The sequence below is a fragment of the Caretta caretta genome, chromosome 7, assembly GCF_965140235.1.
Source record: "Caretta caretta isolate rCarCar2 chromosome 7, rCarCar1.hap1, whole genome shotgun sequence".
Classification (NCBI taxonomy): domain Eukaryota; kingdom Metazoa; phylum Chordata; order Testudines; family Cheloniidae; genus Caretta; species Caretta caretta.
Window position 1 is genome coordinate 84,774,382 of NC_134212.1, and position 14,288 is coordinate 84,788,669.

Here is a 14,288-nt window from a genome sequence, read left to right on the forward strand (position 1 = left end):
CCACACCATCCTCCAGATCATTTATGAAGATATTGAACAAAACCGGCCCCAGGACCGACCCTTGGGGCACTCCGCTTGATACCGGCTAGGTTTCTTTTGTACCGGATTGGTTTCTTTTGACCTAAGCTTCTCTATGCTTGTTTACCCATCTGTAAAATGTTCCCTCTCTCCACACATGACTGCCAGACCTGCAAACACAGCCTGATAGCTGGAGGGGTCAAGTTCTGTTCTATTTCAGCCACTGTAAACAAGATTCTGCAATCAGAGTTTCTTTAACAATCCTGTTGGTTATGCAGGAGAGAGACTAGATTCCAGCTCACTCTTCCAGCATGACATTACTCTGGTTAGCACTGCAGAACCAAAGAGAAAAGAATAATATGAAAACCTGCTCTCGTCAATAAAGTACTGTGAGAAGATTGGGCACTGAACACACACAGGATGTCAGATTCTGTGTTCCATTGGTGTTCTGCATGGAGCACAGAAGCCAAAGGAGGAAGGAACATGGGTAGCTCTAAGACTAAAGTCGCCAGTAAATCTGCCTACTACTAGCCCTAGTCCTTCGTAATTATTTGGTTTTCCAGATCCTGTGGACCTCCCCCTCTTAGGCTGGGGGGGGATCCTTTATTCCTGGATCCCAATAAGGCTAGCCCTAGCCTCCCAAGTCTCTCATGGGGTGGGATTGTCCCACCAGTTCCCCCATGTTAGGAGAGTGGGATCCTATAATGGAGGGTAAATTTCCCCTGAAGTCAGAAGTCCAAGAGAGGGGACAACTTGGGAGCGACAACCTAGCTCAGTCTCAAAACCTGTCAGCTCTTCAAGCAGAGCAGCAGCACAGTGGTACACAGAGTTCTTTCACCCAGAGCAGGCGGCTTACTACACACATCAGTGCTCCTACTGTGAGATGAACAGGTGTCTGGGGCTGGAAGTGTGTGTGCACGGGGGAGTGGGGAGGGGAAGAGGGTGAAGGGGTAGATCTGGTGAATGGTAGACCTGGGATCCTTCACAGGGTCATGACCTGGGGGCTACAATGTCGCATGGTTCTACTACCTGATCCCCAGACATGTTCTCCATGCGGGCAAGCAGGCCTGTCTATGTTTTGCTGCCCAACAGTTAGCTCCTGCTCTTCCTCTTGGTAAAGGCCATGCTTCTGCTCCCTATGTCATGTCAATCTCTCTCAAGCAAACAGTTCTTACCCTCAGAGCAATTCTAAAAAGTCCGTCCAGCCTCTCCCTTCACGCAAGGCAGTCAATAAAAAAGGGATGACTGCTTTTCGCACTCCAGTTTTCGGTCACTCTTGTTTCCTTTACTTGCCCACCATATTTTCCTTCCATCTGTGATGTAGCTGTACACATAAGACCACCGTCCACTAGATGTTAATTTGTCTCTTCATTTTAGAGCTCTTTTAGGAGCCTACTTTCAAAGTCCTTGCATACAAAGCACTCACTCTCGGGAGAGGAAGAACCTGTATCAATGCTATTCCAACTGGAAGGAGAGAAGCTGCATGCCTTCCAGAAGTGACTGAACACGTGAGCAGAATAGACTGCTTCCTCCACCTGCTGCAAAAGTATTTGGTAGCCAAGGTCATGCCCAATTGCCATAATTGAGTGTTTGCTATACCAAACAGTGATGTGTGAGGCCACTAATGTCCTCTCAGATTATATTGTTACATCAAATACATGCAAATCTGTTCTCACCATTCATTTAGCATGGTTGAGGGAAAGGTAGCCATACTGTCCAAGAAATCCAACTGCTCCTTCCCTGGACTGGCACTGTGCACCAGGATCTGCCAGCCTACAAGGTGGATTCTGATAAGCAACAGAAGAAGTTAATTTTTAGTCTGGAGGAACATAATTCAGACATCAATAAAGATTGATCTTCCTTTCTTCCTTCTTGACCTGGACAGACATTCTTAGGTTACTGACAAAATGAGGGCAATTATGCATTATTTATCTACTTTTAAAAAAGATTCTGTTCCTTTTTCTTAAGGCTGTACACTGAAGTTCTTTGGGGAAAGAGGGAGAAGGTAGAGTTACTTACCCCCTGTCTCCTTCTTAAAACATACAATAAAAACCCCCATCAGAATGGTCAATGTTCATTAAGAAAGAAACAAGGAAGGGGAAGGGACAAGAAAAGAGACTGACTTATTGCTGTCACTCAGGTCACTCTTCCTGGTGCTGAAATCAGAGTTAATGAAGACAGATGGACACATCCAAGATGTTGGTCCCTGGATACTAATGAAAATTATTTAATGGTCAAGAGCTGTCATTGGGAGAGTTGATTAATTAGCAAAGGAAGGGAGGAGACAGAATCTAATGGTACCCCAACTACTACTACTAGAGTCAGATAGCATAGCAATAAAGATGAGGAGGATGTAACTGCAGGATCACAGCTCACCTTCTCTACGAGTAACAAAGGCAACAGGTCTGTATCTCTCTGACCTCCTCCTTTAAAGTGATGTGCCCAGGATAAACTGCCTCCCATGCAATTAATGTGGAATTTGGATCTGGGAAGCTATATGGTCAAGTGCTTAGAGGAAAGGGCTGAGTGCCCAGTTTCGATGCTGGGGGCATCCCTGGATGCTCTAGGGTTAAGCACTCAACTGCGTTCTGACTCTGCTGGTAAATTGGATAAAAGCAAACTGAAAGTTTGCGGAGAAGTGGTCTTGTGGCTAAGGTACCTGACTGGGGACCAGGAGACCTGGGTTTGGTGTCTAGCTCTGCCTATAAACTTGGACCCTATGTGAGACAATCTCGGTGTCAGCTCCCCACGTGTAAACTTTGGACAATTGACACTTCTTTTTCTACTCTGATTTGTCTATTTAGATTATATGCTCTTTGGGGCAGGAACATTTTTTTGTTTATGTACAGAGCCTAGAACAACAGGGCCCTGCTCTCCACTGGAGCCTCTATATGCTACTGCAATACAAACAAACAATGAAACTGAATTCCTGAGAAAGGGGTGCTGTATCTAAGATGAGCATCCCTAGGAGAACAAACAAACAACAAAATGTCTATGTTATGTACACACACACACACGTGCTTGCTTGTTAAAACAAAGACCACACAGATGGGAAGTCAGGGACCTGCACACCAATAAAAAGTATTACTGGGCTATTTCCAAGCACTGAAAATGGTATTGGCCCAAGATTTAGGACTTGCTGTATTTAATCCTGGACCCGTGCTAAAATCAACCTGCTGGTCTGATGGACCGGGCCAGTCAGATTCAAGGTCTGATGTCTCACTGATGCATAGGCCGGAATTCAGTGCAATATGGCAACAGAAAACGGTGTAGTGAGGGAGTGTGGCCTCCCGCCCTGTCAGAAGGGTAGAGACCTGAGATCTCCTCCTCGTGGGCAGAACCAGGCCGCCTGCAGCCGCCCCAAGCAGAGGGGTGGGACAGGAAGATGCACTATAAAAGGCCAGCCTCCTAGCTCAGTAGGAAAAGGGCCACCAGAGGAGCCATCCTTGCTGTTGGGAATCAGAGCTGAAGGAGACAGCTGCCTGACCAGAGGCGTTACCTGAATTGCTGGAGACTAGCAATGTTGATGAACTACTGGGACTGCCGTTGGCTGTTTACCCCGGGGAGTCCTAGGATGACCCAGGTACCCCAAACTGGGAAGGGTAGGAAGGAGCCCAGGGATGCCGAATAGGGTTCAGCTGTGGTGTTATTGTGAACTGGCCAGCGTGTTGTGGGCAGATCCATGCTGACCTAGTGATGCAATACCCTGCCCCTAATAGGGCCCTGGGCTGGGATGCAAAGGAGTGGGAGGGCCTGTGTCCCCCTACCCCAGGTACCCCACCTGTGAAGGGTGGCTACCTCCTCACTAATAGGCCAGGAGGCCTGAATTGGTCTGGTGCCTGCTGGAGCTAGGGTGCCAGGTGCATTTGCTGTTGCTCCCAGTTGGGAGCGAATTCCCCACCCTGAACTGATGGGCTGTATTGCACGGATTCAGCCTGAGATATAAACTGTGAACCGCCCTGATTGAGGGACTGGGGCAGAAAGGCTAATTAAGGCCTGGGCTGATTGTCGGCCAGGCCTGCTAAGTGCTCACTGCTCTGATTGAGGGGTTGGGCAGAAGGACTAACTGCTAATTGGATTAATCACCAGGTGGATTCTCTAGCTGCGCCCTGCGCCCTCCTGTCAGAAGGAGAGCGACATGCAAACCTCCTTACAACTGATATATCCTCAGCATTCCACTGGTACGCTAACTTATTTCTAGTTTTGGTGGCTTGTGAGCTATCAGGCAAACTAAACTCCATAGTCCCCAAATGAGAAGTGGATAAACAGAGTTCACCAGTGTTTACTTTCAACTACACTACTGATTTCCTCCTCTTAATTTAATTGGGTTGCTGTACCAGAACAGAACTCAAATTCATCTTTGGTAGGAATCCTTTGTTTTCAACAAGTTGCATGTAAAATGTGACCCACTGATGTATCCAACCCTTATGGCACTAATGAAAGCTTTTCAAAGTTTTAATACAATCAATTTTAATTCCTAAAATGAGCATAATAAATTCAGTGTCACCTACACTTTGGAGGTCAAGAAACAATTTGGCAGAGCAATCAGTTTTATTAAGCCCTAGTCCCAGATCAATGGTCAGTGAGAAACCATTTTGAGCCTAGACTTCATCTTCTATATATAGGTTCTGACACTATGGGCATGACACTCACCGTATCTCCCTAAGGGATCCTATTTGCCATGCATTTATCCAGATCCTATAGCTTGGAATCTGCTGAACTTAACTGCACCTTGAAAATCTGACACTGCTTTACAAGAGCAAAAGGGATGTGAAATTCAATAGCATTCACTAGCTCCAGACACTTTGAAAGATCCATGCTAGTTTTATGCTATAGTCTGTATGCCAAGAATAAACTTTGAAAGAGTTACTTCCAGCTTAGCACCAATGGAGCTGCTGCATATAGAACATGGGGATCGTAGGTCAAATTTCAGTTTCGGGGCACACAGAGCAAATTCAGCTGCAAAACTGAGGACCTGTCTCAAAGGAGCTAATGACCCACAAATTAATTACTTAAACTGACAATTGTAATGATCACTCTAAACTGAAATCAACTTTGCAAGCTTGATCACATGTTGAAAGCAAAGGCTGAAATGTTGTACAACACATGGTTTTATGGACCTAGATAGATGGGTACAGACAGACATTTCATCAATATCTATTTTATTTACTTTTTCTACTGATCTACTGTAGATTATTGATCAACAGCTGCATACTGAAGACAGATACTCCAGGCAGACAGGAGTGGGAGCTTCCACTCTGTTTATTGAATGATGACCCTGACAAGAGAGGTGGTCATTAACATTGCTAAAATGTGAAGAGCTTGCTCAGAAATGCCATTACTATTATTTCAGATACGATGAATCTCCCAGTTAAGCTGGAATTGCTAGTATGCCAGCATCTCCATCCTGGACTCGCTGCTTTCCTAGATCTGTGCCGGTAGCTGCTCCAAGGGTGTATAATATCTCATTATCAGGCGCCCCACTCCTTTAGCTCAGTGATCCTTCCTTTCCCCACCAGCGTCTCATATTACTGCCCCTGGCCTCCCCAGGAGCTCCATGAAGCCCACCTCCAAGGCATGCCTTCCTTTGATCTCCTGGTCCCACTGCTGACTCTTATGTGGAGAAGAGTAAGTGAAGTTGTATTAGGCACAAATACCCACCCTTTCTTTCACAACCTGTCAGGACTATGCCTTGTGCCTCTCTTGGCAGTCTGTGGCCTGGTCTAGACTACAGAGTTAGGTCAACATAAGAAAGCTTATGTTGACCTAACTAAGCATCTATGCTAAAACGTCGCTTCTGCTGATGTAACTCGCCCACTACACTGACATAACTCCACCTCCACAAGAGGCAGAGAGTCCGTGTTGATGTAGCTAGGTCAATGCACTGTCAGTATAGACACTGCATTGCTCACATTGACTATAGCTGCCTTTCAGAAGCTGTCCCATGATGCCCCACACTGGCAGTTAAATTGGTGCAAGCACTTCTGGTGAGGATGTGCACCGCTGATACACAGAGCATAGTGCAGACATGCAAAAGCAATTTAATGTCTGTAGTGGCCATAATTTAGGTCAACAGAATTTTGTAATATAGACATACTCTGTATGTGACAGAGTTCCCAAGATGATAGTAAACCATATTTCTCATCTGCTGTTGGGTTTGGGGGTGCTTAGCAAACTAGTAAGGTTGTGATTCTATTCCTCTGGTGTCGGTCAGGCAGCAAAGAACCAATGGAAGAAATTCGGCACCAACCTTCTCCCCTTTCAGCCACTAACTGCTCAATCTGTGACTTCCTAAGATGTCCAATAACCTGGTTGGTCCACACTGCACCCTCTGCACTAGGTACATCATCTGATTCCTCAACCTGAGGGCCTGCCAGGGTGGATAGCCACAGAAAACTACTTAGCAGTTAGGAAAATTCTCTTCCTAAAGATGCTACTTATCCCTACATCCTTTCGGCAGTTTCTATTCCAAAGGGCCCTTGGAATTTCACCTCCTTCAGCACAGAGCGAACCACTCAGGGAGTCACCTCTTTGTGACTGGGGAGACAGTGTTTGCCAGAAGTATGGATTCTAACACTTTCCCCGGGGTCTTGGCTTGTATTGTATATGGAGAAAGCTGCAGTAACATACAGCAAAAACTATTTCTTTACAGCAGGACCTTCAAACCAGTAACCAAGATTATACTCCCAAAGTCTCATTAGTATAGAGACAACAATATGGGAGGATCTAGTGCCACCTAGTTAACTTCTGCAGCAACCACCACCACCCATCTGAATAGTTTAACTTGGTAAGGGCCTTAGTCCAAGCTATCCAAAATAAGTTTCTACTATTAATTCATAACACAGTAAACTCATCATACAGTAACACAACCAGGGCTTTCATACACATTTACAAGCCCTGCAATCTCTAGTCTCCACTGATGCTGCTCAGGATTGCCCAGTGATTGGGGCTCTGGCATAGGACTCGGGAGAACTGGGTTCAATTCCCTGGGTTGGAACTTGTCACAGCCTTCCTGTCTGGCCTCTGACAAGGCGCTTAGTCCCCCTCTGTGCTTCATTTTCCCATCTGTAAAATGGGGAAAATAGTATTTCCCTGCCTCACAGGGATGTTGATGAGAAATGCATGAAAAATTGTGAGGCACTCAGATACTATGGTAACAGGAAGGGAGGGGGTACCTTAAATCTCTAGAAACTAGCACAGCACCACTGTGCTGTAGAGGGTAAGCACATTTCCCAGTCCATCCAGAGAATCAATACTACGACTCCTCTGTTGCCACTGGCAGGTGTCCAGGGTACAGTTTCTAATTCCTCCCATCTTGTCAGATTATGGGGACAAACAGGTCCTTCTACAGGTCTGACATCAGTCACTATTTATTTACTCTACAACCCCTTACAGGAAAGCCATACTGGTATTTTGTGTTCTTAGCGTTACCATATGTATTTTCCATTTACTTTTACCCTGCTTTGGACAAACAGTGGAGGCAGTGTGGTCAACATACTGAGTTTGTGAAATGCAGTGTAAACTCACCAGAACAAGGTAGAAATGGAGCTATATTCAGCTACTGGGTATTCCCTTGGGGACTATTGCCAACTGGAACAAATCAGAGCAGCTCCCGGGCTGCTCTTACTTACCGGACAGAGAATTAAAGAACCATAACCAGCTCCTCCTTCACGCCACCCCTTCCTGCTTTGCCACACAATCTCAGCAAGCCAGAGAATCAGCTTTGGAGCTGGAAGTAGTTGAGGTCAGGGAAATAAACATGGGACCACAAGCTGTCATTGTTACTAACAGCAGGCACCTCAAGGTCAGCCTGACATTTGGAAGAACTCAAGCTGGATTCTTTCTGCATCCTACATCAGTCTCCAGCAATAAAGATTTGGAAAGTAGAATTTACAGAAAGATGATATGGCAAGGCAGATTAGAACTCATTTTTGCGCTACTATAGGTCTATTGTCTCCACAGTGCTGATAGTAGTTTAAAAAAAATTTAAATCTATCAGCCACCAAAACAGATATGACTCAGAAGACACATTGGAAGCAGATCTGGGCAGTAACAGGGTGCTGTTGTCACACAGAGTCCGTTTTCTGAGCATAACTACTCTTAAATTCTTAGCTGGACTGATGGAGTTAGCTGTCACTTTTAACATTAAAGCGGCACTCTGTTTCTTAAAACTGCCCCTCTCCGCGCACAGACACTACAATTTCAGGGAGTTCTCAAACTTTTTAGTGTTTTTCTGACCCCTCGTGACAGGAAGAGGGCATTACAACACCTAAATGAAACTTTTCACAACAAAGCGAGCTACACTTCTTCTATTTTGCTACTCATATTTACCTTTACAGATGGAGTGAGTAGACATACTAAATCCCAGCACTCAGACAAGTGCTACCCTCACAACTGTTCCTATAATCTATGATCTCCACAGAGAACACCCTGACATTACGCAAAGAAAGTGAAGGCTGAATATCAGAAAAGTCTTCCTAACAGTGGGATCTATTAGATTGTGTTGCTGTCTCACAAGGGAAGCAGAAGTCTTGTCATTTGAATCATTTAAAACCAGACAAATTTTTCTTCAGTCCAGGGAACAAAGATGAACTATATGACCTAGTGGGCATTTACTCTGGCTTGGCTCATTCTCATAAGATTTCAAAACTAAATTTTCTGAGTCTAAGACAGCAACACCCTGGCTATTCTGTGAGCCAGAGTTATCTAGAGGAGGTGGGAGAGGAAGGCAGGCCTCGTGATCTCACCAACAGGCATTCCTACACAACTCACTTTACCTTTGGGAAACCCCTAATGATAGCCAACACCACCTCCACCTGCATTCGCATGTTGATCAATGGACCCCAAAAGGGGGAAGATGGGGATAATACACCCTAATTTTACAAATATCTTTTGTACAAAACAGAAAGTATACCAAACTCTGAGTGGCATTTTGTGGGCAGCAAAGACTGAATCGAGGGCACCAAACTCATTCTCACTCCAAGTCTTGGATATATGGGTGTTCTAGAAAAGACCCATTGGAGCATGTTATCCATACCCTGCCTGGGTAGGAATGGCCCTTATAGTATAGTTGCAGGTGTCCTGGAATGGTACTTTCACCTCTTCCTTTGGAAAACTACTCCGCCATCGAAAAGCAGTTCCCCTTCTTCACCCCCCAATGTTCAGTCTCGATTCCTTGGCTTCATTTCATCTACTTACTCTTTATTATATCCCTTTTACAGCCCTAATCAATTCCTCTCCACCCTTAGTGTTAACGTCCTCTACACACTTGCAGCTGTATTTCCCTTTAACGCAATATATTAAATCTAGTTTTCCCAAGGGGAAAGACAAACCCCTGCACTGCCAAGCTCCAGCATCTGAAATTAACACACACATTGTGTGAGTTGACTAGAGAAGTCCCAGTTTGTATGGGTCTCCAATCTGTTTTATTCATTGCTCTGACATGAATTCTGAGTCCTCAATGACTTTGGTGAAGTGATTTGACAAAAGACTGCCTCACAGGGAAAATTAACAATTTATCTCTATTTATCTGGCCCCTGGGTCAATGTAAAGTTGTCACAATTCCCATAAATCCCCAAAGCTAAAGAAGTCCTCCAATTAAACCTATTATATCCCAGTTACAAACACAAGCAGAGGGGTCAAAGGTAAATGCACCTGGAGACTAAGCTACCCACATCCCTCTAATGGTAGCCCCTCCAAGTTGGTATTGAGGTATATTAGGGGGGTAGTCTGAGGGAGCTTGCATCTTTTCTGCATATGCTGTGTCTTACCTCTGATGGCCTTAATTCCGTTATATAGACATTGATTGAATATTCAAAGGTCCTAATGTAGAATTAAGTTTTGAAAATGCATGCGTGCATACATATAGTTCTTGAGACTCTAGTAGAGGTTGTTTATCCCCCTGACTAAAAGCTCTCTTCTCCCCTCAACATGTGAGCTGCAGTTCCTCAAATGGACAAAGCAAGGGCAGAATAGAGTCCTAAACACCAACCCTTTCTTCCCACCCAGCAACGCACTCCCCTTCTGTGCACAAAGAATAGTCCCACTGCCTCCGCTAGCTCAAGGCCGGTGATTGAAGCAAAGTGTGATTATTATTCCACCTCACAAAATGGAGGGAATTTGAAGGGGGCTCTGGTAAGACACCAGCATGACAGCTGCACCAGTGAGCTAAAGGTGCGTCTTGAATCGAAGTGAAAGTCAGATCTCCTTTACTGTGCAAATTTGGGCACTCTCAGTAGTCAAACACACACAATCTACTAGGAAAAGAATGATACTGTTCAAACAAGGATAACAGTTTATTCAAATATGAACAGCAAAATTCTCCATGTGATTCTTAAACCAGGATTACAGATGGAAAGTGGGTAACTGATAATCTTAAATATTGGGACCTCTTTCCTGTGGGAGTCACAAATAATGTCATTCTCCAGGAAGAGAGGTGAGCCAGGCATATCCATTTTAATTGAAGTATTTGGTTTCAAATACAATTTACAGTTCATCCACAGTGAAAAGTGCACGTCACCTTACCTTGGGAGCTTTCACAATGGGGAGCTGAGCTCAACTTGTATGACATACGTCCTTCCCCTGTTCGGCGCTTCATTGAAATGCGGTGTGAAATATTCAAGGGTATTGATGTTCACAGTAACTCATTCACCCCTTCAGGTCTGGCAGATGTCAACATCAGTGAGTATGGACCATGTTACATCATCAAAGGAGGGGATCCTGTGGGAAACTGGCAGAAGTTCTATCCCTATAGCAACAGCAGCATCAATTGTACATTACTTAAGGTTTAAACTAGTGAAAATTGCTATTTTCATCAGCACTTGGGACTATGTTATGCCAGACAAAGGGGCAGACCTGTTGGATGCCAGGGGAAGCTCTGGGAGGTATTGTGCATCAACCTTTCCTTTGGCTCTCCAGCCATGAAGGTATTGGTAGATACTAGATGGAATTCTCAGTAATAATGCAGAAGAGGCAGGCATGTTCGATAAATATTTCTGTTCTGTGCTTGGGAAAAAGGCAGATGTATTCCTATCACGTGATGAAATACTTTCCATTCCAACAGTAACTCAGGGAGATATTAAACAGCAGCAACTAAAGTTAGACAGCAGGTCCAGATAACTTGCCATCAAAAGTTTTTTTTAAAAAAGCTGGCCAAGGAGCGCTCCAGACAACTAGTCTGGATTTTCAGTAAGTCTTGGAATGCCAGGGAAGTTCCAGAGAACTGGACAAAAGCTAATGTTGTACCAGTATTTTAAAAGGGTAAGATAGCATGACCTAGGTAATTATAGACTTGTCAACCTGACACCAATCCCAGGCAAAATGATACAACAGCTGCTATAGGACTCCGTAGGAGTGTAATTCACCTCATAGCTGGGTATGACATAGCAGGTTATCCTCCAACACCCCGTGAGCAGCCCCTCCAGTGCTTTGCTTCTTCTCATGACGCAACCCTCCATCCAGGTCACATTCACTCCCACCTAGGGTGACCAGATGTTCCAATTTTATAGGGACAGTCCCAATTTTGGAGTCTCTTTCTTTTATAGGCTCCTATTATTCCCCTCTCCCATCCCTTTTTTCACACTTGCTGTCTGGTCACCCTACTCCCACCCCTTCTGAAGGGACCGGGTCCCCTGAATTATAGTCCAGTGATCTTACACCAGGTCTTCAGCCCTCAACTCTGGGCCCAGTCATCCTTACATCCCCTTGTCTCTGCGCTTTCAATAGTCCTTACCCCTTGTAACAAGGTGTTTCACACCACCCTCCTCAGTGGTCATTAGGGGAAGCCAAGCCCTCCCTCTACGCAGGTTCCCAGTGCAGGGACGAGTAGCTAAGATCTGTTTCCTTAGACTCTTTGCTGGACTACTTCCTACCTAGCTTTGTCCCTAGACCCTTTGTGGGCTCTTGCTGCAAGCACCATTGCCCAGGACTTTCTTCCTGGAGAACCAGTTCCTGACTTTTTAATCAAGGTTCACTCCAGGAGCTTACTCTACCCCTATTCTCCTAAACTTTTACCGGTGTTCCCCTCTTGGGAGAGCATCCCTAACCCTGCTCTCCCTTGAACTTCCTGCTTCTTTCTGTCTTGAAGCCCTTCCTTTATATTAGCCCTGGTCTACACTGGTGGGGGAGGGCGGGGGGAAGGGAAGGGGCGGGCAATCTAAGTTACGCATCTTCAGCTACGTGATTAACGTAGCTGAAGTCGACGTACTTAGACCTACTCACCGTCGGGACTTCACTACGGTGAGTCGACTGCTGCGGCTCCCCCGTTGACTCTGCCTGCGCCTCTCGCGGCGGTGGAGGACAGGAGTCGATGGGAGAGCGCTCAGGGATTGACTTATCGAGTCTAGACTAGACGCGATAAATCGACCCCTGCTGATAATGTAGACATACCCTTAGCTACCCAGCTCTTCCTCAGGTGGGTCTCATTCTTAGTTGAGCCTGACATGCCCTGTAGTTACCACCAGGCAGGGGTGAAAGTAAGTCGAGTGACTTACCGGTACGCTGGGCCAGCTCTGGCCCCCGAAAGGGGCGGGGCCTAGGGCGGAAGGGGCAGGGCCTAGGGCGGAAGGGGCGGGGCTGAGGGGATCAGAACCAGCCCCAGACCACCCTGTTAGGTAAGTGCCTCCCCCTTCTCCTCCTCCCCCCCCCCGGGGTAGCAGCAGCAACCTGGGGCTCCCCTGCTTCTACTGCCCCATCTTTTAATTAGTCGCCGGAGCCCTGGGGAAGCAGCGGGGCTCCAGCGGCTATTTAAAGGACCGGGGCGGCAGAGGCAGCTGGAGACCCCCGCTACCCCAGGACTCTGGGGGCTATTTAAAGGGCCTGCAGCTCCCCTGCTTCTACCGCCCTGGTCCTTTAAATAGCCCCCGGAGCCATGGAGTAGCAGCCGCGGGGCTCCGGTGGCTATTTAAAGGGCCGGGGTGGTAGAAGCAGGGGAGACCCGGCCCTTTAAATAGCCACCGGAGCCCCACAGCCGCTACCCCAGAACTCCAGCAGTGGGGCTCTGGAAGCAATTTAAAGGGCGTGGGGCTTCAGCCACTGCTGGGAGCCCCAGGCCCTTTAAATTGCCCCCTGGGGACAGGGCCGGCTTTAGGATTTTTCCTGCCCCAAGCAAAAAAATTTTTGGCCGCCCCTGCTTTTTTTTTGTGCCCCCGGCTCTGACCCAACTCTGCCCCTTCCCCACCTCCTCCCCTGTGTGTGCCGCATTCCCCCCCACCATTGCTTCCTGCGGCTCCCCCCGCCCGCAACCCTGCACCCTAGCTCACCTCTGCTCTGCCTTCTCCCCTGAACACGCCACCACTCCGCTTCTCCCCCCTCCCTCTCAGGCGAGAGAGAGGCAGCACGTTGAGGCGGAGCGGAGGGGAGCGAGGGGGGGGGAGAAAGAGGAACTGCTCCCCGCCCCAGCTCACTTCCGCTCCACCCCCGCCACCTCCCCGAGCGCGCCGCCGCTCGGCTTCTCCTCCCCCTCCCTCCCTCCTTCTCAGGCTTGCAGCACCAAACAGCTGTTTGGCGCGCGGCAAGCCTGGGCAGGCGGGGGGGAGAAGCGGAGCGGCGGCGGCGCGGGCACATTTCTAGGGGCACCGTGACCGGCGCCAGAATGCCGCCCCTAGGAATGTGCCATCCCAAGCACCTGCTTGTTTTGCTGGTGCCTAGAGCCGGCCCTGCCTGGGGAAGCTGGGCTGCCCCAGTACGGTGCACCGGCTCTTGCCGGTAGCCATACCAGAGCGTACGGGCTTCCTTTCACCTCTGCCACCAGGTGCCCTAACTGAGCATGCCAGCTTCCTTTAACCCTTTCAGTGTCAGTGTGGACATACACAGCATCACAGTCTCAATAATTAAAGAAGGGTAATGTAATTAATCCCTTTCAGCATGGGTTTATGGCAAATAGGTCTTGCCAACCTAACTTAGATTCCCAACACAATGCTGTGGCCAAAAGGGCTAGTGTGATCCCTGGATGTATAAACAGGGGAACATGGAGTAGAAAGGTTATTTTAGCTCTGTATTTGTCACTGGTATGACCACTACTGGAGTACTGTGTCCAGTCAGGGGTGTTGGAACGGGGAGGAGGGCAGGGGGCCATGGTTTCATCATGTTTTACCTGCCTTAATGGCAAGCAATGGGAGGTAGGGGGCAGAGAGGAATGGGTGGGGCCTCAGGGAAAGAGGCATGGTGGGTACAGGACCTTAGGGGGAAGGGGTGGAGTGGGCTCAGGAGAAGAGGCAGAGGCAGGGCCCCTGTTCTGGCGCTCATAGCCCCTCCCACTTCTAGGGAGCTTC

The 14,288-nt window shown here is 47.4% G+C and overlaps 1 long non-coding RNA gene across 2 annotated transcripts in view; it reads right to left on the reverse strand.

Moving 5' to 3' along the window:
• Window positions 1–13,410, reverse strand: part of LOC125640355 (uncharacterized) — a 116,026-nt gene extending 102,616 nt beyond the window's left edge. The window contains exons 1-3 of one of the 2 annotated variants that reach the window (XR_007357771.2): window positions 13,278–13,410; window positions 10,543–10,747; window positions 1,695–1,805 (exon numbers count right to left, since the gene is read on the reverse strand). This is a non-coding gene — a long non-coding RNA (uncharacterized LOC125640355). The remainder of the gene's footprint in view (window positions 1–1,694; window positions 1,806–10,542; window positions 10,748–13,277) is intronic. The other variant, XR_007357770.2, reaches the window with a different exon arrangement.
• Window positions 13,411–14,288: the final 878 nt, after the last annotated feature.